The following is a 23,928-nucleotide window of genomic DNA, read 5'->3' on the forward strand; positions in this document are numbered from 1 at the left end:
GTTAGCTTCTGCTGCTCTGCCCATTAGCTACTGCCGCTCTGCTCGTTAGCTTCTGCTGCTCTGCCCATTAGCTTCCACCGCTCTGCTCGTTAGCTTCTGCTGCTCTGCCCATTAGCTTCTCCATTTGTCGAGACAATCACCTGGTGGTGTGTGACTGAGCCAGGGACTGAGAGAATGCAATTACCATTGTGCTGGATGGTGGGTCTGTCTCTGTCCCTGGGTGATTCATAGGCTACCTCATAGCCAGGGGCTCCGGTCCCACCTTCATTAACCCCCCACCCCAGCAGACACCTTCCCATCATCAACTGGCCGGTGCTAGACCTTCTGCACCAGCTGTTATTCATGAAAATACCGTTGAGGATGAAACGTATTGACACAGTCACTGAAGCAGAGCATTGTTCTGCCAAGAATAATACAATACAAAAGTGATATACACCCCAATTTCAATTTCGAGTAAAGCAACTCTCACTTGAAAAAGAAAAATGCACACACACTCTATTCATTTATTGATTCACATCAATACAGTATGGGAGCGTTCTTTCTGTTTTCCCCATTGTGTTTTCCCGAAGGTCCATGCTGTTAGCCTGCAATATTAAAACCCTAAAGAATGCTGTGTAGATATGAGGTATGGACACCACCAACCTTAACTTGCTTCATGGCTTATCGACCATCGACAGAATCCCCAGACGCAGAAAAGTATTTTGTACAGGATATGTACACAGAATTAAAACATTATGTTTATGTACCTATTTATATGTATAACCAAACATTGTTTTGATTAATACATTAATACCAAGTGATTAAACATGAAACAGAAATTCACACTTTCCTGTGAGCCATCTTTTTTCACTTTTCTCCAGGTATGACAGCCCAGTCAAAATAGTCTACTCTGCAACATCCCCTGTAAAATCATTGGAGCAGAGATATAGCACAGTAATATGAAGCCACTGTTTCTTTTCACTACAGTCAACCTATGACGTTGAGTGACTGAAGCAACCAGTTAAGCCAATACGATTTTTTTTTGTGCAGTTTGTGCAGTAATATTATGTCTCCAAAACTGACCTACCCCTTTAACCCTATCAACTCTGCCTCCGTTTAGTTTATGTCAACGTCCAAAATTATTGTGTTCATATATTTGTAATAATAAAAGCAGCAATGTAATAGAACTGCAAAATGCCGATGCCAGCAAGCGAAAACAGCAGTTTAGATGCTTATCAGCCTCTTATTTGCAACAGGGCAATACAAATCCAGCCTCACCTCATGGCAGACTGAGACAATAAAAGGCATATTCTAACAATCCTTGATACCATTTCTCTATGTCAATCATATTCCAATATAACAACAAAAATATACAATTCAGAAGTTGTATGAATAAACACATAGTTTTTCTTCTGACATATTTTCCGGTTTGGTAGAAATATACTTTTGTTTTACAAATTATTCGATACAGACATATTTTGGAATTAAATATCCCACCTGGTTATGAGGCTACAACTTTTTCCTGACAATTGTTGAAGTTTATTCCATAATCCGGTCAGCCATTTTTGAGAAAAATATATTTTTGCAGGGACTATACCTAAGCGAATGTCATCTTGAACTGCTTCTCGTCATTGCATAAATGCATTGCTAGGTAATTTCGGTACCAAACTAATGTAAAACATGGGAAGGTTCTTGTATGGGTTTTCCTACCCTTTCCAAAAAGATATAATGTGTCACATTCAGGGCACAGACAGTTTAGGAATACTGTAGGATACATCAATATCAGATGACAGCTTTTTTTTGTGTGCATGTGGGTTGAAGTTTGGTGGTACAGCAGACATCATATTGCTTTCAGTCTGTGTATATTCAAATATTGTACTTATAATTGTTACAAGATAATAGTTACAAAATTTGCTAAAGATAAACCTTAATTGTACTGGCTAACGGGGCTAATGGTTAATCTAATTTTGAAACAAAGTTCCATTTTAAATGTGATGCAGGTTGGTTAGAAAGCATTAGGGTGAGTAATACTTTTTGAAGAACTTTTTGGACACTTTGGGCATGATTTATAAAAGCATAGTCTCATATATGTGAATGAAACACATGTGAAGGCGTATAAAATAGGTGGAAATTGCCTGCTAGGGGGAAAAAGTGGAAACCACCCATGAAGATATTGAATCATGAGGCAATATGCATGTGTAGCTTAACTGCCAAGATACTGATACATGATGTGACATGGACATCCTGCTGATTGAAATCCCTGCCAACCCAAGTAAAGCTAGATCCCAATTATATTCCACTCTGTAGAGCTTCTGGCCACAATGGATACTGGCATGGCCCAGATATGATACCAGGTAGTATACACTCGATGAGTTACCTGGCAACCTCTATGACTGCATGTCTTCTGCCACAGCCACAGGCATATAGCAAACACCAGATTGCCCAGAGTAAGTCTTGAGAAACAGGGAAAGGCATGCCTGTGATATCCTCCCTCTCTGTGCCCTGAGGGACTCCTGGCCACAGTAGGCATTGGCACAAGCAGGATTCAGGTTCACTTAATGGTCCACATCACTGCAGCAGGCACTAATGTTTGAAAAACACCACCCCCACTTCATTCCTACATTCTTACAATACATGAGCAAATCCTTACCATTTAATTAGACTGGATAAAATAGACACCCCAGGGAAGATTTAAAAAAAAATCATATCAACCTGAATTTCCCAGCATTTGAAGGGCACAAAGCAGTTTTTCTCTTTCGCCGGAGCCACTATCAGAGTAAGAGGTGGGTCATCAAGTTAATGAAATTTGCTTTTGCATTTGGAGGGAACCTTGCTGGAAGGGCTTACACTTGGAGATTGTAAAGCTTTAAGTGCAGACGTTAAGCAGCCACAGCTAAAATACATTTAGCAGGCCATGGCATGGATGCCATCATCAGTGTGTGTGGTTGCACTCCAATCTTTAATCAGGAGGCTCCTGTGTATGATTGCTGTGCTGTGTTTCACAGGTCTACAGTGGGAAAAAAAAAAACACTGACTTGTAATAGTAGTCATCACTTATGTGTGATCTGGAATGTATTGTGAGAATTGAAAGTTCTGTTTCCATTAGAATGCACTGACCATCACTTTCTGCTAGCCCAACCATATTTTACTATTTTATTTGCTTTTATGTTCCTTTAGAATAAGTCCTGTTGTATTGATATCTACCCTTATTGTGCAATGTGCATGTGTATATATAACGGCTGAGTTTGGGCTGAGTTTGGTTGTGCCTGCCTGTGTAGATGGGTGGGGATGGGGGATTGTTAGTGCTACTGTTAGAATGTCATAGCAACTTGACCTAGATAGAAATACCCCATCACTACACTCAGCAGAAGGTGTAGTCCAAATGGCAGTGGCCCCAGGGCTCTCCTCTTGAAGGCTAATGTACCTGCTCACACAATATGTGCAATGGACACCCAAAGACTAGAATTCATACATTAGTTTCAGTGGTAAAGCTTAACCAGCATCTTTCAGTTGGAGGCATGTTATTCTGTACTGGCAGTGGACCAGCTGGATAGCCAAGACTTATTCAAGCTTATTCAGACAAGATGAGCATAAAAAACATGAAATTGAATTAAACTTTAGCTGAAACTAGGTTAACATGTCATGTTAAATATCACATTACCAAGTCATTAGAATTAAGATTAGATACTGAAAGCTGTCTCATGCCTGCACTAAGGAAGCAACTGAACATACCTGACTAATCAGAAACACCTGCAAAGTCATTTGTCCCAAACATTATGGCATCCTGAATTTTCTTTGTATGAAAAGTTTTGTAATTCCTACATAGTGAAACCAAAATGTATAATAATGCTCTTTAATAAAACCTGTAAATCTGCACTTTAACCACATGTGAATTGTTTGACTACAAATTATGGATTACAGATCCAAATCAATAATTCAAATCCAAACTATGTCTTTGTCCCAAGACATGTGGAACTCATATGCTTCTAAAAGCATATGGAAATTCTTAAATTCGCCAAATCTCTCACTTCATTTCCACCACTATAAAACATGATTACTGTAAAGGGCCAAAAAACACTTTCTTTAACACCCAGTGATGTGTGAAAGCTGCTCCTTCAAGCTGTGAACACACTGTCTTGCATGGCAGTGCTTGGATCATGCACATAAATCGCTGTGACTGGTGCCAGTGGGAATGTTCCACAGAGGATTTTGTTAAAGAGGTTGTGGTCTATACAATATATCCACTGAAGGTATCTGGGGTGAGCAGGAAAGTTCACCAAAGACCAATAAAGGCTGCCACAACCCCATGACGCATCCTGCTCCTGAAATACAATGACCAGATAGATTTCAAAGCATCCAGGAGGTACTGTTGAAGACTCTTACAAAGAAGGCTATCGCAGGAAGTGACTACTCCAAAGCTGAACTCAGCAATACTGCTGCCATCAATATGCTCAGCACTTAATGCTGCAGAGTCACTGAGGTCTGATGTACACAATCCTGGGAGCTGGAGATGAAGGATGGGATTATGTGTCATCATTGCTTTCATTGCATCAGCTAAACAAGAAAGTGCTTCTCCCTTTGTAAACACAGCCTCGGGATTCATAACCTGGTGACCACATATAATAACACATTACATACATTATCATGCGGCTAGAAAAGGAGAATAGGTGCCTCTGTTTTAAGAACATCCACTGAGCCCCCTGCCCCTGCTGTTAGTCAAGAATAGCCTCATTTGAGGTGCTTGTGATTAGGTTTAAGCTTACTTGACTGGCCCTCCAGTGTCTTTTCAATGTGATAAACCAATGAAGCGCAGACACCACTACCCACAATTACAGTTATCCCCACTATTGCTCCGAAGAGGATTTGGGAAATCAGCATGGTATCAAAGGTTTTCTAAGAAATACATTTCCCATCGGTGATGCAGTGAAACATCAACTTTGCTTGCTGACAGAAGCAAATAGTTGGAAAGACAGTCAGCACTTTACTTATGGGCGACATGGCTCAGGCAGTAAGAGCAGTTGTCTGGCAGTCGGAGGGTTGCCGGTTCGATCCCCCACCCGGCCTGTGTCGAAGTGCCCCTGAGCAGGACACCTAGCCCCCAAATGCTCCTGATGAGCTGGTCGGCACCTTGCATGGCAGCCAATCGCCGTTCGTGTATGAATGGGTGAATGAGAAGCATCAATTGTACAGCGCTTTGGATAAAGGCGCTATATAAATGCCAACCATTTACCATTTACTTTTACTTTACGTTTCTGGCATTTAGAAAACACTCCGGAGTGACTCACAATGCAAACAACAATGGAAAAATCCAAAATCCAAGTGCAGTAATTTTGTTAACTCAACACTAAGAGCAGGGTATATACTGTATGTGCAAACTCTACTGACAGTTTGGATTTCAGGGATTTTTCAACTGCCACATTGAACGTTAAAATAAGTTATGCAAGCACTCAGTTGAATATACTCACGTAACCAATAAACTGTATTAAATCAACAACAGCAAAGAACAACAGTCTCTGAAAGAAGAAAAGTTATGCATTATCAGGGATTGGGTATTGACTGAAGAAAGGAATAAGCTTAGGACAGAGCCCCTGGGATGTCAAGAGAGAGACTTTGGGGCGTTAAAATTGTATCACCCAAAGTGACCTGAAAGGAATTTCCAGTGAGGAAGGATGCAGTCCAGATAAGGGCTGTGTCACAGATCTCCTTTGCAGTCAGGGAAGATCGGAAAAAGCAGTGATCAGCAGTGTCAAAGAGGTCGAAGAGAATCAGAACTGAGTAAAGGACGCCTGGTTGAGCAGATGGTCTTGCTGATGTAGAGGAGCACAGTTTTTGTGGAGTGGCCAACTCTGAAGCAATACTGGCGGAGGTTGATCATTCTGTGTGAGGAAAGTCCTGTAAAGAGTGGAAGGAAACAGGATTCTCAGTTGATTCATGAATTTTCATGTTTTCCGTGAAACAAAGTTTGCATTTGCCTAGATTTCTTATAAAGATCCCAAGCATCAGCATGGGGACTTGTGAACTGGAATATGGTGGATTTACTAAGTCGGTAACCTCTTGCTGTCCTGATCTGGGTCCTGATCTGGGTTCTTAGCAAATTGTCTAGCTATAAATAATGAGAAAGCTGTCCTGCATTAGTGTATCTTCTCTCAACGAATGACAATTATGCCCTCAAAGAATGAGCTCAATGTTAGACAGAGAGTGTTCATGAAACAATTCTTGAATAGCTACAAAATCTTAAAGCACCTGGGCTTTTGGAGCCATTTTGTGGCAGTATACACACATGCCAGTCTGACACATTACCAAGGTGGAAATAATTGGGCCAAATAATGATTGAGCCAGTATTTGGTAACATTCCAGTATCCTGAGGTAAAACAATCAGCTGACTTCTCAATTAATTGACAGTCTTATGCTAATCATATCAAATGTGAAGAGCTCCAACAAAGAGTCTCTATAATCTCTTCAGCACTAATGCCTTACTCAACATAGAGTATGAGTAGCTACCAAGTCTACACTGGAAATGTTTATGTTTCAATACATGTAGATGGTGTTTGACTCTCCAGACTGAGGGAATTGCAGAAAACTGGATCCATACCAACCAACATTCCTAGAAAGCTTGATTTATGTCCCGAAAGCAAAGATAATTAATCCCATTGTCAGGTCATTCCATGCCACCGCGGAACGTCATTAGGCAGTAGTGAATCTCATAGATAAGCTGCCAATAGGAGAAGTCATGTGACAGGATGGCGCATGCCTCTTTAGAATGCGCACACTCAACTTGCTGACGAAGTAGGAATGGTGCATTGCTTGTTCAGGAAAACAGTTTACAGTTACACTACATGTTTCACAATTTGACTTTTTCCTTTTATCATTGCATGTTTTTTTACAGAATGAGAGCTACAAAATGTGACATCACTTGGTGAGTTTGAGTAAATATTTCTGGAGATACAGTATGACTGTTTGAATGTTACATTTTTCCAAAGAGTTTTTAGACAACTGGCTTTAACGATGGAATCTAAAGATTCAGATCCCTGCTGAAAAAAACAGCTCAAGCTAGGTTGCGAAACAGCTGGTAGTTTTTAATTACAAGTTGGTTATGGCTGGATTTTACACCAGGGATTCCTTAGGATAGCCCAGGCTAGCCAGGATATTTCCGGGATTGGGCAAAGTTGTGCTCATTCCAGGGCTTGGTATCCATGCCAAAGGGTGGTTCATAGTGAGATGGAGCTTTCAAGAGAGTTTCCTTCTTCCTGTTTTGCACAGTGTCTCACTCGCTGTGGAAATATAATCCTCTTTACGCCCTTTCCCTTTGCTCGCTCCCAACTTATCTGCACAGTGGGAGGATTTGAGTCAAGTTCCAATAAATGACAGGAAAAGGGATGGAAAGGGATAGAAAGTAACAAAGCAACACAGAGGTGGCCAAGCATGGGGGAGGCATGCAGTGTAGAGAGAGAGAGAGATAAAGAGAAAGAGGGAGAGAGTTCAGATATTCTACAGTGCTAGAATATATCACATTGCCATACGACTTTAACTGAACTTCAGTATCACAGAAAGTTATTCTCGAGATTCACCACAATTCTTCATTATTCCCCAAACAGTGCGTACATTTCTGAAAAGTAGTATATTAACAATTCATGAGGTCTTTGTACAAAGATGTAGAACAATAGACATGTTACACGTGTTCATAAAATAACTACAGAGCTGGATCACCTGGGGAACCAAAGGAGAGGAGGCACCATCGGGAAGAAAAGACAGCTTGTTCCCTCTCAGGAAGTTTGTCGTAAACAAGGAGTAGATCTCTTGCTGCAGCCATATTCGTCAATTTCTGTCTCTTTGACGCAAGCTGCCGAAGAGTGTCAGACTCCCCAAGGGCGGAGAACAGGGCCTAGGAAGCCAGTAGAAGGCCTCAACGGCCAAAGCCTCCTGTCCACCTCATCTCAGTGAGACTGACGGGTGCAGTTTGCCATTTTTGGAGCTTCCATTGCCACAAATAGCACGGAAGATGCAGTGTGCTGCTTCCATAATTACAATTAGGAACCTCTAAAGCTTTTCATTAGAAGGCACTAATGTAAGAATGTGTGATTTAATAAGGGTGGGAACCTTGGAGAATCTTACCCTTGGAGGCAAAACACGCCCATGGAAGTTTCTACCCCCATCTTATTTGCTATTGCTTCTCTAAACTAATAGAGATAAACACACATCTAGTTTAATTCATTATTAAGGCAGCATGTTCTGGGAAAAGCTTCTTCTTGCATTTACAAATTGAATGCCCTTCTTTAATGGGGTCACAGCATGCCTATGGAGACAAAGGCTGACTGAGGCTGAGACAAACCAGTCCAAGGAGCACAAGTTTTTCAGCCCAACAACTTAAAAATCTGTGTTTTAGGTGCAAATGACTTCAGTGACTATGAGGTTTAGAATGTGCTGTTACTGTGGTAACTGCTGCTCATACTGTGATAGGCACTGTCATCTATCATCTCACACAACCAACCCAAAGTTCACCATGCATGTTCACTGTCATGGTCCCTGCAAACCTGATACTGGATTGACTCCACCATGCCCAGCAGGTCTTGTGGACCATTCTGAGGAATTTCCCATCTGACGTGCCGTGTGTGTGGGTGGCACAAGGAGAAAGCACTGCTCTGTCACTATTACTTCATAAAGCCTCGAAAGCCTTGAAATTTGACAAACTCACCTGTTGGTGGTTGCCTACAACAGGGTTATTGTAAAGGCATAGCCTGCATTGCCTTACACTCAGTGACAACTTTATTAGGTAGACCTGTACACCAGCTTGATTGTATCTGCTTGCAAATATTTAACTAAATTCATAAAAGCATGCAGACATAAGTCTAAGATAAGTGAGATGCAACCATATACACAACCAACAAATGCCATTTTTGATTGCCAATAACCCTCAATTTCTTGGTCAAGAATATCTGTTTAGCCAGTTCTGGGATGCATATTTTGAGCTGTTTCTATCTTGCATTTCTCCAGTACAGGTGAAAATTGGCTCTTCCTCATTTGTGAGGATCCTTATCCAATGAAGGACCTGTTTTGGTCATTTTCAGTTATGTTTTTTGATTTGGGATTACATAATAATAATTTGTTGTTTAGCTCATGCTTTTATCCAAAGTGACTTCATGTTGATTAAACTAAGCAGGGGACAATCCCCCCTAAAGCAAGGCAGGGTTAAGGGCCTTGCTCAAGGACCCAACACCTGTGTGAATCTTGGCATGGCTACACCAGGCCTAGAAACACCAACCTTGCAGGTCTCAGTACTTAGCTACCGGCTTGGATTATAGCGGCATTGATTTAGCAAATAATAATATGTGCCAAATAATATGGTTGTCGGTAATATTATGAAAACCAATCAGGCTGTAAACAATGTATACCTTTCTGGTATTAAATGTTATCCCTTACCACACTGTTCAATTTCACAAGTCATTTTCATAATCTGGGCCTTAAAGGCTTAGGCACTGGCATACAGTCAAAGTTAGTTTTCATATTTGAATAAAAGAAAATGCCAACATACCGGCATAGGCTGGTTTCAGCACTCACATTACATCACAAGGTTATTAGGGAAAAAAATAAATCCACTGCTGGATGCTGCCATATAATCCCGTAATGCTGGAACAAAGTAAATCTACAGTATAACCATGTTTCTGTCATCCACGTGTCATGCATTGACCTGTGAGTGTCCTGTAATGTAGTGCTCCCTCACTGAAAAGCCAGTCTCCAGCTGTCTACCTCTTCCTCTAACGCTGTGTGTATTATCCTACAAATGGACTGTAAGCTACTTGAGAACAAAATGATAGAATCAATTTAGTACGAGCTGAAATCACAGGCTTCCTAATCTAAGCCACCTCTCCTCTGGTTCATTCTGTCCCATTAATTTAGCTCAGTCAGGTGGAAACAACTTGCTGTTCTAAATCACGGGGAAAGAACAGCCTTGTAAATTACTGTTATGGACCTTATAAACTTGATTAGCTACCAGCCCTAAAACATTTTATGAACAATTTCAAGGAAGTCCTACTTCTACTTCAGTAGAAGTAAGTATATCTGTTTATTTTTTAATGCTGTTTCATGCAAAAAAAGGAAATCACTGTGACTAGCAATCTGATTTTGTGATAGAAATCAGATCTCTCGCTGAATGTACTTCAAATCTCTTTTTAATCCAAACGATTCTACTTCCAAATTAATATGTAGAATGTTTCTGGTATCATACATTTCACCCCATGCAGTACCATGCAATTCCAATGGAGGGAAGAAGGGTGAAACTGATATAGGATTAGATGCCATGCATTTTTAAATATGGCGGGTGGTCTTTATTTTTTTTAAATATTAAAAATTCTACAGGTCCTGGAGCATCTGTTAAGATAGATGTCATCATGAACACCAGTACGTACGAAGGTATTTAAATAACAAAACAATGCACCCCCCCCCAATGAGCTTTTGTTTGTTAAGGATTGTGGGAGTGTACAGAAAAGAGCCAACCAGTTCAGCAGAGTAATGTATCAGATTGCAAATGGGGAGAAATATATCCAGGATACCTGATATTGTCTCTGCATAATTTCTTTTTTGCAACAGGAATTCAGAGCAAGCGCTCTCTTTCACTTGACTTTAATTGTCACTGATAAACCTTGAAATTTATGTGAGAAATTGTGCGGCACCAATTATTGCAGTTTGGAATACACTAGAAATTGATGGGAAGTAGCAGGCTCGTTTTATCAAATGGAAGCTAATCAGAAGCTTTCTGACAGCAGTATCAAAGAAAGAGGTATTGAGGCTGTTTTTTATCCCAGGAGCAATGAGTCTCAGTTGTACAACAAGAGAAATGGTCGGACAGGCACCAAAGGTTTTCCCGTAAATCCCCTCTCTGTGAGCGGGAGAGAACGTGACCACCTGGGCCATTGTGACTGAATGCCCTTGTGGAGACCATCGCATCAGTGTTGTAAAAGCACTTTGTACAACAACAAAAAAAAAAGACTTATTTTTGCTCCAGGGAAACGCGTCACAGATGACTGCGTGTTACCTGATCAGATCATCAACAAAAAACCCCCTGAGGATAACAAAACAGTCCCGAAGAACCTGCTCCCGCATTTATTGCAGACATTTGGAACAAATTATTGGCACCTCACAGTCGTTTTTCCTAATTGTGATTTTTTTCTTTCCCGCAATGGTGTGAGGTGCAGAGAAACCAGGATACCGTTTCCTCTTTTGACGACTTCAGTTAAGTTAAGACTATTCCTTTTTTAGCACATTTAAGTCTACAATGTGAATCAACAAGTAAGAAAACTTTTATAATTCCATACAGGGAATAGCAATTTCCTCCAGAAATAAACCTATAGTCCTTCCCATGACCCATGTACATTAATCCTGTCATTCAAATATTATAAACAACAAAAATGAGTTATTGCCCCATGCAATTAGCTGTCATTTTCACCAGCTTACCAAAAACAAAAGCAAATCTGCCTGCTTAATTATTTACAGCCCTCACAATGATAAACAACTTTGTGAATGAGTCTACATTGGCCACTAGAATGTAATCCCAATGTCATAAAAATAGCCAGATATATTTACCAAATGTATTGTCATGTTGAGCAGAGTGGAAGTCTTCTGTTTAATAGGGTCTTACATTCCACCATGCAAAGGCATATTATCTCACTCTGCAGACAAGTGGACTTGCAGGCCAATCTTTATTTAGAAGTTTTGATGGAAGTTTTAACTTGCTGTGTCTGTGTGGGAAACATTCAAATGAATAACACATGGGAAAAGGGGTTCCCAGTTATTGCAACTGTGGTACTGTGAGGGAAAGTGCCACACGATAATGCAATTATTTAATCTCAATTACTGCAGGATGAATTTTGTGATTGTGGTGTAGGAGTTACAAGGAGACAATCAATTTCTCTGCAGAGAACTATGTAAACATTTACTTCACCAGCACGTTGTTCTCTCATTCAGTTATTAACTGACAATGTTATATAAAACAACAGGCTGAGCACTCTGAGATAGTTCATCTGAATTGCAGATAGCTTGATTTTGAGACGTCCATCAAAATAATACATTTCCATTTCCCTGCCAGGGTTATATTACATACAGTACTGTGGAAAAGTTTTAGGCAGGTGTGAAATGTTAGAAATGTTAATAGTTTATTTTTTATCAATTAACAAAATGTCTGTCTTCAGCAACCTCACATAGGAAGCAGTTTCTCACCCAGTGTTCACAACACAGCTGTTTCTGTTTCAGTTAATGATTGTGTTTCAACCTACATATTAAATTAATGATCATTAGCTCCTGTTTGGTATAATTGGTTAATCCCATACCTGACTATATGCCTATAAAATCCCAGACTTGGTGCTAGAGTATACCTGGAAGAATTTATGCTGTTTTGAAGGCAAAGGGTGGTCACACCAAATATAGATTTATCTTCTGTTCACTCACTTTGCATTTTGTTAATTGATAAAAAATAAACTATTATCATTTATATTTTTGAAAGCATTCTTATTTTACAGCATTTTTTCACACCTGCCTAAAGCTTTTGCACAGTACTGTACATACAGAAATAATAATAGTGCTACATTTTGGATTGTCAATTCTTCCCAAAGCATCAGAAGTCTGTTATCTACACCCAAAGGTTCTTATTGCTAACCTGTGGCCTTTTGTACAGTCCTGTCCTGGGTTCTCCCAAGGACACCTGCAGTAACCAGGAACAAAGCATTGCTTTAAATGCAGGTGGGAATTGAACAGACTGCACTATGCATCTATCTCATCGGGTGATGAGTGGGAATAGCCCTTTTAAAACATGCAACTGATCCAACATTTTGGAAGTAATTAAGAAAGGGCCCAGCGTAATTAAAATGGCTCACAAGGATGAAATTATTGTCATGTGAACATGGCCTAATTTGATTGGTTGTGCAACCTTTGAACAGTTAGGGTGACTGATGAACCTGTAATTGCCTACGAAGGCCAGCTGTTGAACACAGATGTGGAGCAGAGTGGTTTTGGCAAACTGGCATGAAAAGAGCAGGTAATACGGATCCCAAGTGGCGTAGCCATTTACAGGTCCCAAATATGCACTCAGTGAGCATTTTATTAGGTATTTATTAAGTCGTCTGCTACTGTAGCCTTTCCACTTAGAGGTTTGATGTATTGTTTGTTCACAGATGCTCTTCCTCATACCACTGTGTGGTTATTTGTGTTACTGTCACCTTCCTGTCAGCTGTGACCAGTTTGGCCAGTCTCCTCAGACCTTTACATTATTAACAAGGCGTTTCTGCTGGCAGAACTGCTGCTCACTTGATGTTTTTTTCTTTTTTGCATCATTTGCTGCAAAAACTGAGACTGTTGTGTCCCAGGACATCAGCAGTTCATGAGATACTCAAATCACCCCATCTGGCACCAACAATCATTCCACAGTCAAAGTCACTTAGATCACAATTCTTTCCCCATTCTCATGGTTGATGTGAACGTTATCTGAAGCTCCTGACCCGTATCTGCAAGATTTTATGTATTGCACTGCTGCTACACGATTGGCTGATTAGCTAAATACATGAATACTTAGGTGTATTCCTAAATTGCCCAGTGAGTGTAAGTTTGGATCCCAAATGGTGTACTGCTGTTGTGCTCTTGGAACAGATTATTCACCAGAAACACCTCAATATCCAGCTTTATCAACGGATAATACGTAAAATGCACTTTATATGAGTCATCCCGAATAATACTGTGTGCCAAGCAAATAAATCATAATGAGCTGTTAGGGCTCAAAGCCAGAGATGTCTTGACCCTCATTAATGCTTATGTCTTTCAATTCAGCACCATCAGTTATCAGCAGGACAAGGAAGATGCATTCACCGGGACACTGGAGGTCAGAAATCACCAGGAGACAAACCTATTTTATAGTTTGGTGTTTAGATTTCTTGTTCAGTATTTGTATTGAATGTTTCAAGTAATAATCTGGAAATTGCTTTCTCAAGCATCCTTGTCAGATGTAGACATTCCGTAAAGCCACAAAGCCATTTACATAAAGACTGTTTGGTTTTTAGTGTGCTGGCCCTTTCGAGAAAACACAACGGCAGCGTTTGACTGCCTGGCCTTACTTCCCATAAAGACAATATAAGCTATGAGACGGTGTCTAGGTTTTGTACAGCTATGATTTGCAGCGGGAAGCCCTATCTGTGGGGACATAGCTGCAGTTATAAGACAGCGCTCTGACCTCAGCTTCACTTGGAGAAAATCAAATGTGTGGGTCTGTGCGAACGGCGGGCGGAGGGGAAGATGAGCTTCGGTTTCTGTATTTGACAATCTAATGAACTGAGTGCTGTTCTGCCATCCACAACCGCACCGATCGCAAATTACAAGCTGTAGAAAAAACATGAGCCCCAAAGCCAAGGTAGACTGTGGGAATACAGCGAGAGGAAGGAATCGATACCAATCACTGTTGCTTCAAGAACAGCTTCTGCTAGCCTTTAGCTGTGCTGGTGTGAAATAGCCTAAAATAACCAACTGTTGATTAGATCCACCCAAAATTAATATTATTCCAGACCGTAAGCTCAGGGCTTGCTTTCCCCCCCCCCATGTAGTTTGGAGAGGAAAATGTAGCTGGATATGGCTGCATTCTGGCAACAGGTGCAGGATATTACTTGAGTCAGATAGCATTATATGTGGTATGGAAGTCATGGCATTTAAATGATTTGACACTAAAACAGTAAAAGTAAACACTGCTACTGAAATATAAAACTAGGAGAGAAGTACATTTCTAGTCAGTTTCTAATACAGAGGGGGAAAAAAAAAGCCTCTTCCCGATGCTACTTGTATGCACATTAACGTCAAAGAAAATGCCCTCCTTCCCTCCGACTGCCACGCAATCAATCACTTAAGCAGTCACTGATATTGCTAATTGATGAGTTGGAACCCTTTCTAAATGCAAAATAAGGCTTGATGTAATTCTTTCACCAACAGATGAATTTGGAGAGATAAAGCAATAATGGGTGTGAATATTCTGAACACACACACACACACACACACCAATTTGGATTTTTTTGGTTAAACTGTCTTCCAAAATTATAGATCCTAGATTCGCCTTAAAACGGACAATCAATCCTCTTACATAAACCTACGCCCAGATAAGGAGGTGATGCCACTGCTTTAATGGGGCTCATAACTATCTGAGACATGACAAAAGCTTTCCTGCCTCAGCCTTAACAGAGTGCCGGTCTTGTGACAGTCTCGTTACCCTCGCTGACTCGATGCCCTGAACTTCACCTCATGTTAGAGTGACCTATCGCCTTGTTCTCCATGGAAATGGGAGTAAAGGAAACAGATTAGATTGAGCAGGTGGGGAAACCCATCCCTCCATCGCTCCCCGCAGGACAACATTACACAACGTAAACAACATCAATCACAGACTATGACTTGATATATGGACTTGACTGATGAAAAAGAGGCATGCTGCGATTCGCTCTGCATGAACATTAACAAAATGAACAGAAACACACACACAGAGCAAGGCTTTGAAATCTGATGCCGCACCACATATAATTAAAGTTTTCATAATTTATGACCATGTTTCAAAAATAGATCTCACCCTAAACTAATCAGTATTCAACACCTGAATCGATACAAGGCAAGGAAGAGAATAAATGTTTGAAGAAGGAAAGTTCAAGGAAGTGTAATGTGTAATTTGTCTCAGGAAAGAGTGAAAGACAGTTATTGTGTGTACAAAATGTATAATTTCTATTAGCCATGTTATTTTTTCTGTATCACCACACAATGCTGTATCCCAGCAATTCCATCTAAGTTTTATGGGTTTCTAGAGGTCCTTCTTCAACTTTGTAATAACTGCAACAACACTTGCAGTCTAATATTTTATTTAATTTTCATTTCATTATTGTACATTTACATTTATTCTGAAGACTGGTTGTATCGATCCTTACAAATGGACTGTGCATCAGACAAATACTGTTAAATGTTTTTAGCAGTGTGTGCAGAAAATTACGATGGTTGACGTTGACATGAACCAAATTGGCTCAGGTTAACTTACATCTGTTAGTACTTCACCGCCATTTTATATCGGTGTCTATTCCTGGCTTCCTTGCAACAGAAGCTGGGGGTTTAATGACTGCTTTAAATCATGTACTTCCTCTGTCCATAATTCTTATTTTACAGTTTTCCCCCTGCCCTGTAAACCTTATATTCCTAGAATGATATTTGATCACTCTTGGCTTTGTGCCATATCTGCCTTTCTTTGCGCTGTCAATCTTCGATGGACCTTCATGTCAAACCTTCATAAAAAAACAAAAAAAACAAAACAATTACCACACTTACAGAGTTGAGTCTCTGACCTTGTCACCCTCTCTTAGGTATGCTTCAGATTGACTGGAGATATGGAAGGCTGCCATGGCAGGGCCTGGGAAATCCAAATTTAGGCTCTAAACTGTCATCCGTGACATGCCTGTTTGAACAGGAAACACCTGGAAAAGGAATCAGTGATGCAGTTCTGCTTCATGTCAACAATAGCATTAATAATATTAACAATGCTACTAATACTACTTCTATGATTGTGTTGATGTTGGATGTTGATCAGGATGATGATGAAGATGAAGATTATTATTTAGCATAATGGAAAGGAAAGGAATGGAAAGGGAGGCCTGTAGCGTAGTGGTTAAGGTACATGCCTAGGACCCACAAGGTCAGTGGCTTGATCCCCTTTGTAGCCACAATAAGATCCGCACAGCCCTTGGGCCCTTGATCAAGGCCCTGCATTGCTCCAGGGGAGGATTGTCTAATCAACTGTAAGTCACTCCATGCTTTGAAATCGTGTCACAACTTCTGTTTCCTATCTGCTATCCAACATTGCAACCCTAAGAATTATTCAGAGATGTTTTCTTCTTTTTTTCACTCACCTTCTTGTAGAAGCGAGCATTGGGCTTTTTAATTGCTTGGATTAAAATACCGTAAAATGAAAGTACTCAAGAGCAGCCACAGGCAACAGCATCAACTCCAGACAAAACTAGCTGTGTCTTTCCCCCTACTTTTAAAGCTCCCTGAATTTCCGATATAATAACAGTGCGAACCATTTCCTCTAATGCACTTTCACAGACATAAGCCCAAGCCTGCTGTCAGGGTGAGGTTTGCCTGCAAGACAAAAGACACGACAACGCACGTATGAGTTTCATGAACCAGAGGCACTGTAGAGAGTATTGACCTGAACTGTATGGAAGAGGTTATAAAAGGGGGAGGAATTTTTCACAACAAGAAAGGTTTTTCACGTTGTCTACTCATAGGCAGTATGGAATGGCAGACTTTGTTGTCAAAAGCCACATTGGAAGGAAGAAGAGAGGAAAGACATGATAAAATCCATATTTTGAATTTGGAGGATAAATGGTTTTTTTGTATAGTCGATGTCCTTTTACAGTACAGTACAGTAACGGCCCATCTCAAATAACAATATTATTTATGATTATCTCTATCCTACCCTCATTTATTTGGGCAGGGGAGGACACCCAGAGAAGTGTCTGACACATGTGTCACTACATGTCTGGACATGTATGGACAATGGCTAGATGGAAGATTGTGAAATTCAGTTTGTGCCCATGCAAGACTTAGTAGTGGAAAAGAATGCCAGCTGATATTACCTGCCATCTGTGATTCTCTATTGTAGCTGATGTCTTTCAGTTGTGGAGGATAGGTATTGATTTATGTTACCTTACACATGGATGTTTGCCTTTTTTCTTCGTGAGAATAATATTCTTGTGATTCCCCACAATACACTCGTGCAGAGGAGTGTAATGGGTTTGTAGGCTCAGGGTTGACAGCCACAAATTCACTCCCAATTGATGCAAATCATTCCAAATGGTTTCACCGTCAGGTGCAAAGGGATTTTTATTGTATGCCATTGGAATTACGGAAAAAAATGTGATGTACAAATTTCATAAAAAGATAATATCATGTGAAATAACCTTTACTGTACCTTCCAAATTGTCCACTTGAATCGGTTGACAATATTGTCAGAATCAATATACGCATATGACACTGAAGGTAGTAGCTATTTAAATAATAGAAAATATTAATAGTATGAAGTGCCCTTGTGACCATCATCATCATAGTTCCAAGGGTTTAGTGGAGACACTGCTACCCAGAGACACTTGCCCTCTGTTCTAATGCTACTTTCACACTGGAGTATGGCTCAGATCATTTTAGGCTATATGTGAATTTTGAATAAGCTACATATATACGAAAGCACTGAGAAACACATTGTCACACGTGTTGACATATATACCAGCAATCAAACTGAGACTACCAAAAAGCAGCATTATCCAGAACTGGCGGCCTGTAGTGTAGTGGTTAAGCTGAATGTCTGGGACACGCAAGGTCAGTGGTTCTAATCCCGCTGTCGGTGAAATCTGGATACGAGCGTCTGCCCAATGCCATTAATGTTTTGTAACTAAACTTGGTATTGTGATATTGGTTCACTGAATTTCTGCAGTTGGAAAATAATGACTCAGAAAGCCTATCAAACTGTGGAATTTACAACTCACAAAGTGGCATACAGTAGTTAACTTAGTCGCCTCTGCTTACTTTCCTGTCCAGGGGCCTAATTTATAAAACTGTGCCAAAAATAGGACAAAAATATTCTGATTTATAAAACAGTGCATACGCACGTCCCACGCCAGTTTTCCTTTATAAATCACAATCTACTCTAAATGTGGCGCACCTTTGCCAGCTTCATGTCCCGCCCACAGTTGCCTATAAATAGGCAGTGAAACACCCCGAATGAATATGCACTTCACGAAGACGACAATGGCAAACGCTGAAAAGAAGGCCAAGAAAAGGAATTTCTCACAGTGTGAGATTGAAGTTCTTGTTGGGGAGGTGGACACCCGAAAGAAGACGTTATTTGGTGGGCACAGTGTGGGCATTACTAATGCCAAAAAGGTGTTAGAGTGGCATCATCTGGCTGACGCTGTGAATGCTGTGGGGTCAGCGGTTCGGACCATCGCCGACATAAAAAAAAAGTGGTCTGACATTAAAGTGGACGCTAAAAAGCGCAGAGCCATGCACAGGCGGAGCGTTTGCGCCAGGAGCAGGGGAGAGGGGACACCGGAGCTCACACCGCTGGACGAGAAGCTGGCAGGGATAATCGCTGAACCCCTCCTGAGTGGAGTAGTGACGGAGGCAATGATAATAATGATAATCCATCCATCCATTATCTGAACCCGCTTATCCTGATCAGGGTCGCAGGGGGGCTGGAGCCTATCCCAGCATACATTGGGCGAAAGGCAGGAATACACCCTAGACAGGTCGCCAGTCTATCGCAGGGTACACACACCATTCACTCACACACTCATACCTACGGGCAATTTAGACTCTCCAATCAGCCTAACATGCATGTCTTTGGACTGTGGGAGGAAACCGGAGTACCCGGAGGAAACCCACGTAGACACGGGGAGAACATGCAAACTCCGCACAGAGAGGCCCCGGCCGACGGGGATTTGAACCCAGGACCTCCTTGCTGTAAGGCGGCAGTGCTACCCACTGCACCATCCGTGTCGTAATAATGATAATAATACACGTTATTTGTCTAGCACCATTGAAAACAAAGTTACAAAATTAAGAGATAAAACAAACAAAAATAACAATAAACACATTATAAAACATAATATATGAATATGATAACAATATATGAAACTATGCGCTCGTATCTGCCCGACTGACGAATTGTAAACGGCATCAGTGCAGCGTAATTTGTCCGACTGTTCACCATATTATTTATGAGAATACATTTAATAACATGAAGTATTGTTTAACAATTCGGCCACATATTTGAGGGATTATTTTACAACAACATATCTCCGTTTATATTTATCATCCTAAATCATATTTTTTGGGCACTCCAGGGAGCATCAATCAAACAGCTGTTTGTTTATTCGTTGTAAGAGAGGCTTTTATCCGTTTTTGCAAATTAACTCTTCATATATGATACGTGAGAGGTAATATTTCAATTTATTTTACGCAGTGGTATCAATTTCACACCGTTTCTCGCGTTTCATCCCATTGCCAATCGGAGTCGCAGTTTCTCATTTCTCCAGTTAATGTGCGTACGCATGGGAGTTTCCGTGGAGGACCACACATTTTCCCGTCAAGTTCGTTTTTTTATGAATCCCAAAGTTTGCTTAGAAAGTGGCGTACGCATTCTTTTGTGCATACACAACGTTTATAAATGAGGCCCCAGATGTCTGTCTACTATGAATAGGAATGAGACAGACACAGGTATGTGCCTGGGATATTGAATTGACTGATGTGCTTGGAAGGATTCACAATATTGGAGGTTCACAATATTGTGCACAGCAGGCATCATAAAACCATATTGGATTAAGCAAATAGCATTGGCTTTCAGAATAAAGGCAGTGATGCTACTCTTGCATCACTCCGCCGCAATCAAAGGTCCATTTACACTTCAAAATAAGCCATTTGCCTTTAGCCTTGGTTCATGCAACAAAAATAATTTTCTATTACATTCACAAAATATGATGCAAAGGCACATCCTGCACAAGAAACGTGTCTGAATCTGGGAATTTGTGCATTAATATTGCCAATATTTTGGTTCTGTTAATCCAAACATTCTGTTAAACCAAACATTCAGCATATTTCACATTGCATCACATACCTGTGCATTACCCTCAGAGACCATAACCTTGTTTGCTTGTGAGCTTGTCCAGTGCGTTGGTAAAATCAGTAACATAAGGGGATACTTGACTACATGATGCACAATTTCATTATTCATTAATGGCATTTGGCAGACGCTCTTATCCAGAGCAACGTACAGTTGTTTAGACTAAGCAGGAGACAATCCTCCCCTGGAGCAATGCAGGGTTAAGGGCCTTGCTCAAGGGCCCAACAGCTGTGCGGATCTTATTGTGGCTACACCGGAGATCGAACCACCGACCTTGCATGTCCCAGTCATGTACCTTAACCACTATGCTACAGGCCACAATGAAGACTAATATCACAGAAAATGAGAGAATACAATTTAGTCTTGATTTCCTTGTACATGTTTTGTTTCCTGATTGTTGTGGCAAACAAGAAGCCATTAATCCCTAGTCTGAAATATTTCCTTGAAAGACTGGGCCAAAGCACTACGACCTGTGTACCTGGAATATTTTGTGTTTGACTGAAAAATAAAAATGGTGGCAGGCCTGTGGATAACTAATGAAGATTTAAACTATAAACACTACAGTGAGGCAAAACTACAAAATGTCTTCCAATTACTTGCATCCTTGGTACAGTCCCAAATCTCTTCATGGGTTTTTTTAATGAATTTGAGCCACCCATGAGTTTGGGTAAGTACTTAAAATATAGCATAAGAGAGGCACCCATAATGTTTGGGACAAAGACATATTTCTTGATTTGACAATTTTAGATTTATAATCGAATTTTTCATATGTGGTTAAATGGAACATTCTCAGCTTTTATTCAAGGGTATTTTTATACAATTTGGTTTCACCATGTGGAATTACTGCACTTTTTATACACGCTGCAGTGCTTTGAGACGCAGACACAGTCTCTTGGCACAACACAACAGCCTGGTAATTCTCAGGGGAATAAGCCTGATTAGGATAACGACTATATTGGCCTAGACAAGGCCTTCTGGATGCACTCTGGTCAATTTTTGTGTTAAGGGTTCAGTATTACAGACATAGTGTCACCCATCAGGAGATGCACTACAGCAGAATTCAGTCACATTTTAATCCGCAATGTGCAGTAAACACAGATATTTGTGTGCCAAACGCCTGCCCGTCTGCTTTCATTAAGATGAATGCTTAACATATTACAGTGCACGGCTTAATGCAAATCAAAGACACAAATGTTGCTCCTGTGAATAGCTCTCTCCTCACAGACTATGGTTTCTATTAAGTACTGCAGGGGAAGAAAATCGCATTCAGAATCTTTCATTTCTTTATATGGTTGAGAGCTTTCTAGACCAGTATGAAAAACTTATCGAAAGAAAATGAGCCATTAAGCAGCTGAGAAATGACAGCCCTCCGAGGTTTGCTGCACACAATCACAAGAACTTCTGTAGAGGGAAGGAGAGAGGACCTCCCAGCTCCGAGCTGTCTTTCAGGGTCAGGAGAACGGACATGCTCCATGTACTTCAACACCCACAGCTCAAACAGAGGAGTAGACACATACTGTACTTTCACCTCAGATCTTTCTGCAGTAACCTGATATCAGCTTCTGTGTCTCTTCCGTCCTCTCTACTTCTAATACGGGATGATCTGTTTGTTGTGCAGTGTATATTATGGTGGCACGGATTCTGTTTGTTGTGCAGTGTATATTATGGTGGCACGGATGGTGCGGTGGGTAGCATTGCAGCCTCCAAGCGTGGAGGTCCTGGGTTCAAATCCCGGTCGGCCGGGGCCTCTGTGTGTGGAGTTTGCATGTTCTCCCCGTGTTCGCGTGGCTTTCCTCCCACAATCCAAAGACATGCAGAAAAGATATCTTTGCCCAGTGATGGACTGGTGACCTGTCCCTGGTGTTTTCCTGCCTTTCTCCCAATGTATGCTGGGATAGGCTGCCGCCCCCCTGCAACCCTGTTCAGGATAAGCGGGTTAAGATAATGGATGGATTGTACATTAGGCAGGAGACAATCATTGCCACCAGTCTTATTAGTTTGTGAGTTGCCCTTTCATTACCATTCATAGGAATGATTTATTTGTAAAGAGAGAGTACTTTTATCTTTTTTACCCTCATGTTATGTCATGATTTTATGACCGCTTTTATGTTTTTGGTCAAATTGACCCCGTCAGTTTGTTTCTTGCCTTCTTATTGTCTCTTGTGAAAGTTTGACAGCTCCATGGGAAAGTGCCACCAGGATCCTCCACAAAGAAATCTGAGATAAAAAATAAAAATGGGTGTATATTTGGGTGTATATTTTTTTACAATTTAAACAGCTACAGAGGGTAAAGCTAACTCACCCAACACCTTTGTATGCAAAGTTTGTACAGGACATTTAAAAACATAGCATAATGTTTATTTCATGTTTACTGTTTAATTAGAATCATTTACCACCAAATTAGAAAATAATAAACATCATTTAATATCATGGCTAAAAAAGGTTAGCTGGTGTTTTAGCAATGTCAAACACTGAATGGGGTCAAATAGACCCAAAATATAATATGAAGGGTCTGTACTGTCACTCTCCTCACCCTCACCTACACCCTGCAGCAGCTCCAGAGCTTCTCATCTTTCTGCCTCCACCTGCTACGTCATGTGATCGCAAACACCTTCCTGGACAGCGGAGGCTTCTGGGAAACTGCTTTCAGTGCAACTGAAGACAAAATCACAGTAATATGATTATTTACTGTTATTTAAAACAGAATATGTGCTAACTGAATCTTACATTTTACATTTTAGTCATTTGGCAGACGCTTTTAATCCAAAGCGACTTACAAGTGCATAGGTTCTTCCACCAGTCAAAGCATCACATCCATCTTCTGCACCTTCCGTTTTTGGGTCCGGGGTGTAGAATGGGGCTTGTGCTACAGTGCAGGCGTTTGAATCCCAAGAGGAACAATAACCTCTGACCCTGAAACTAAACCATGTTCCATACTGGCTGGCTCATATTATACTTGAGCATTAAATGGTGTGTTTGCTGTGATGAAGATGGTCTGAAGAGATGAAGGAGGCAGTGTCGCTGTGGAAGATCTCCAGGCACTCATCCCCAGCACTGTAATGAATATCTCCTCCTTTGGCCCTTTGCCCACTGTTTGTTCATCAGAGCAGAAGTCCGCTAACCACGGACTGTGACAGAGAATAGCTGTCATGACTATCGGCAAAGCATTTCCCCTTGCTTTCACATGATAGAAAAGGACATCGTTTTGATTTCAGCAAAGCTAATTAGTTTCCTTTTCTTTAAAAGATGAATTACGCTACCAGCACATATGAAGCCAGCCA

The sequence above is a fragment of the Conger conger genome, chromosome 14 (genome assembly GCF_963514075.1).
Source record: "Conger conger chromosome 14, fConCon1.1, whole genome shotgun sequence".
NCBI classification, from domain to species: domain Eukaryota; kingdom Metazoa; phylum Chordata; class Actinopteri; order Anguilliformes; family Congridae; genus Conger; species Conger conger.